The following is a 4612-nucleotide window of genomic DNA, read 5'->3' as shown; positions in this document are numbered from 1 at the left end:
TTTATAGGATTCCTTTATTGGAAAACAAGGGAAAATAAGTTGCAAATTGGATGATATGAAGAATATGTACACAGGAAAAGTAATAATTCTTAAAAGAGACTCTTACACTCGCATAGAAAAATCAAATGTTCTACAATTGCCCTCAAAATGCTTCAACTGACTTCTAAAAATTGCTTTTAATTTCTCATTACTGATTTAGTCCCATGCTTTGAAACAAAACAAAGGCTCTTAGAGATGAAACAAAAAAAAGGCTCTTAGAAATAAAACAAGTCTGGGAATATGTTAAAGTTGTTAACTATATTCTTAATTAAAAAATTGCTGAGGGGAGCAAAATTCCTTCAAACTCCTTAAATTCTGAAGCATCATAGGAAGCTATGTGTTTTTTTGAAAACAGAACTGAAAATAGGAGAATCTACGGCTTATGTAATTACCTAAAGGAAGTCCTAAGGTTTCTTTTGTTTTTCTCCTCGTCTGTCAGTGTAAGACAGCAGTTCTCAATGTGTGATCTGCATCCTCTTGAATATCTCGGAAATTCTTTCAAGGGCTGCACAAGGTCAATGCTGTTTTTTTCATAATAATATAAGATGTTATTTTCCTTTTTCATTCTTATTTTCTCACAAGTGTACATTGGAGTTTTCCAGAGGTTACATGGTGTGTGATATTGTCACAAACCAGATTAAATGGGGAATCAGATATGCAAATCTAGCTGTCTTCTCTCAAGCGAAACATCAGAAATATTTTCAACTATGGAAAACAAGACCATTCTCATTGCTAAATATTTTTGTTATAGAAAATGTAGTTATTTGGGTAAAAATTTATCATTTATGTTAACAGGTAGTAGGTATACTATTGTTCTCTTTGCTGAATAAATAACCACATAATAAATTCTTAACTTCTAATAAATATCTATACAACCACACAACCAAGGATCTGTTTGATCCTCACTAATTTTTAAGAGGATAACGGGGTCCACAAAGTTTGAGAACTGCTGATCTATGACACCAAACTATCAACAAATAGATTCCTCAATAAATATTTCATAACTTAAATTTAAGATGATGAAGACATAGTTAAATACCTTGGTTACTTTAGTTAGATGTATTTCTAAGGACTCCAAGAAAATCATGATTTTTGGTTTTTTTGCATTCATTATGCCTCCCTCTTTCCACAAGGTTTTTAGTGTACCCTCAGTTGTTTCAGCTTATTTGCACGTGCAATTAATTAAAGTTTTGCAAACATGAATCCAAATGGGAAGCCGTGGAAAATCTGAAGATCTAACACTGTGGCCATGAGCACAGGCTCCCCCAAAATGGCCTACATTTACTCAACCCTTCTATGCCTCAGCTTCTTTAACTTTAAAATGTAGATACTATTAGTACCTAAATCAAAGGACTGGTAAGAAGATTAAATAATTTCATACTTCTAAAGTGTCCAGAACAGTGCTAGGTATATTTAATAAGTGTTAGCTCCTATCATAATCAATATAGAAATGGTAGCTACCATTATAAGCATTACTGAGAATAACATGAAAATATTAGCAGGAACTGTGGAGGAAAAAAGGGAAGCTGACATCAACACTTTAGGATGTATTGAGATTTTCAAGTAATTAGAAACTGAAAGATAAACTTAATCTTACCATTGAGAAATCATATACGTTTTTGTCCGAGAGTAAATTTCCCTTTCTGGTACTCTCTCTCGTAACCATGTGATAACTCTTCATTATGCAGGTTAAACGTATGCCCCAAGAAAGAAAACAAAGACAGTGTATTATGAAGATTACTAATTATAGGAAAGATAATCTGTGAGAGCTAAGAATATCATCTCCTGATAACGTTGTTTCCCAAGCCAGAACCCATATTTAATCATCTGGCCAGAGGGTATTGTCCCGATGAAGGACAGTGGGAGTCAGTAAAAGCCAGCCTCCTAGGAAGACAGCCTGTTGGAGAGCCAGTCTCATCCTTTGCACTATCGGGAAGGACAGCAGTGGAAATAATCTTAAATGGAATGCTCTAGATCACATAATTTTTTTTTTATTAGCACCATGACTGTATCTTGTAAAAGTATATTCTAGGCATGTTTTCAGTCCTAAATCGGTTTATGTCCACTTCTATATTGAATATCATTTCATATTGGAATTAAGATCACTAAATAGCAATTTCAGAGTGGCAAAATTTGGTTCAATGTGAGAAGAAAACATGAAAGATCAGAGTTGTCTACCCACCTCGCCTGAGGAAATGAGTTCCCCAACACGGGATGTACAAAAAGGAAAAGTGTACTTTTCTATCATGAAAAAAATAGATCCATCTTGAGTGTACTCCTTACCTATTGCATTAATACTCCAATAAACACACCCATTAACTTTCAATCATCTGTAATAGAAATAAAATGTTCTATGTGGCATTTCATATTCTGGACAACTCTCACTCATTGATTCAACAAATATTTGTAGGGCAACATTCTTCGAGGATCTTTAAATATAGCTGTAAACAAGATGTATAAAATCTCTGCCTTTACATGACATATTATTTTGAGACAAGGTGGATTACTAACTAATGAGTGAAATACGTATATTCACAAGGTGTTATGTGCTTTGGAAAAAACCAATACAGGGAAGAGGATAAGGAATGTCGAAAAGGAGATGAGGGGATGTTAGCTGGATAAATAGTGAGGGAAAGGTATTTCCAGAAGAAATATAAGAAATGGGAGTGGGGATTTTAGGAAAATTTATATTTAGCCATTGACAGGAATATGCTATCTGAAATCATGCCAAATAAATTTATTTTACTTATAATTAAGTATTTATTGGGTTTTAGTGTTTAATAGTCCAAGATAAGTATCTTCAGTTTTTATCATCATTTACCAGGTGCTAGGACCTGTCAATCCTCTTTGTCTCAGGTCTGTCCCCCCGACATACTCACTGTACTCAAAACTGCAGGGCAGGATGGGAAAATTCTTTGTTCTGTCTTCCGGCATTCACAGTCCTTCCTGAAGGATGCTCTCCTGGCTCCTAAATCTGACTTCTGTGTCTCCTCATTGCATTATCTTCACTATACTGTGCTGTAATACAGTCCATCTTCAACCTGTTGGACTCCAGGCTGCCTTCTAAACCATGAGTTTCACCTCAGAGAGTGTGTCCATTCTATTCCATCATGGAGGTGGCCAGGAATATTTGTTGAGTTGGATGAATCAATGGCCCTTACAAATCTACTAGCCTATAATTTTGCTCTCCACTGATTGGATATGCAAACTCCAGAGGGGTGGTTACGTTTTCTTGTGCTATATTCACCGCACCTGGAACAGCCTGGTATGTCCTAGGCGCTCCAAAAACATCTGTTGGAGGACTATACGTATTTGAAACTGGCAAGAACATCATATGCAAGTCAGAAGGTCGCTGTTGACAGCACTTGGCTTTCCAGACCACTTTGATTCCTCTGCTTTTGTGTCCATGTTTCTAATCCCTCTGGCTTAGACATAGGTCAAGTGTGTTCATAGCACATCTCAGTACATTCCTTCCCCAAGCCAGAAAAGTGCTCTCTCCTATACTTGATGCCTCGCCCTTTTCATTTATCAGATGGTGCATCACAGATGGATAAATATCTTAAAATTTCTTGATTTTTAAAGATTTGCCAACATGATATAGAAACATGTATATGTACATTTGGTCTTAGAATATTTTTTTTTTTAAAGATTTTATTTATTTATTTGACAGAGAGAAATCACAAGTAGGCAGAGAGGCAGGCAGAGAGAGAGAGAGGAGGAAGCAGGCTCCCTGCTGAGCAGAAAGCCCGATGCGGGACTCGATCCCAGGACCCTGAGATCATGACCTGAGCCGAAGGCAGCGGCTTAACCACTGAGCCACCCAGGCGCCCCGGTCTTAGAATATTTTGATTTAAAAATGAATCTTGCCCTATTTTGCCAAAGTTATCTGATATTTTCACTATTTGCTATTTCAAACAACCTGTTTCAGTTCACTGAAATTGCAGTAATCATTTCAGATTTCCTGTCAAATTTCTTGCCTTGGGGTGAATGAATAGGATATTCCCAGCCAGATATCTAAGGTCGGTTACTTCTTACTTTAATGAAGGGTGTGCTTCCTCTATGTGACTGATGGAAAAACATTATGTTTAGGCAACACTAGCAATTTCATGTGCTTGCCTCACCATTTATGACCATCTCAGTAGCTGGAGTGGTGGAGGAAGTAGCATGTCCTTTCACAGGAGTTGAAGCTGTGCTCACGTGTAAGAGCTTAGACAATGATGGATAAGGTAATCTATTCCAACAGAAATGTGGTGGCAGAGAGTTAAGTAAGATATTCTCTGTGTGGTTAGGACTTGTCAGATAAGACTTTCAAGGCAGAAAAGAGGTGAATGAGACCAAGAGGGGATACAGTGGTCAAGCAGGCAAAGAAGGGACTTGGGAGTCAAAAATCCTGGGTCCAATTCCCAGTTTAGGGGTTTATTAGCTGTGTGAACATGGACTTTCCTCTCATCTGTAAAGTGAGGTTATCGATACTTACACCACAGAGTGATTCTAAAGATTGAATAGTGTACTATGTGTAGAGTCTCCATAGACCACAGAACATTAACAGTGGCAAAGGCTTCTGTTTGAGAAA

The sequence above is a fragment of the Mustela nigripes genome, chromosome 7 (assembly GCF_022355385.1).
Source record: "Mustela nigripes isolate SB6536 chromosome 7, MUSNIG.SB6536, whole genome shotgun sequence".
NCBI lineage: Eukaryota > Metazoa > Chordata > Mammalia > Carnivora > Mustelidae > Mustela > Mustela nigripes.
Note: the sequence above shows the minus strand (reverse complement) of the source record.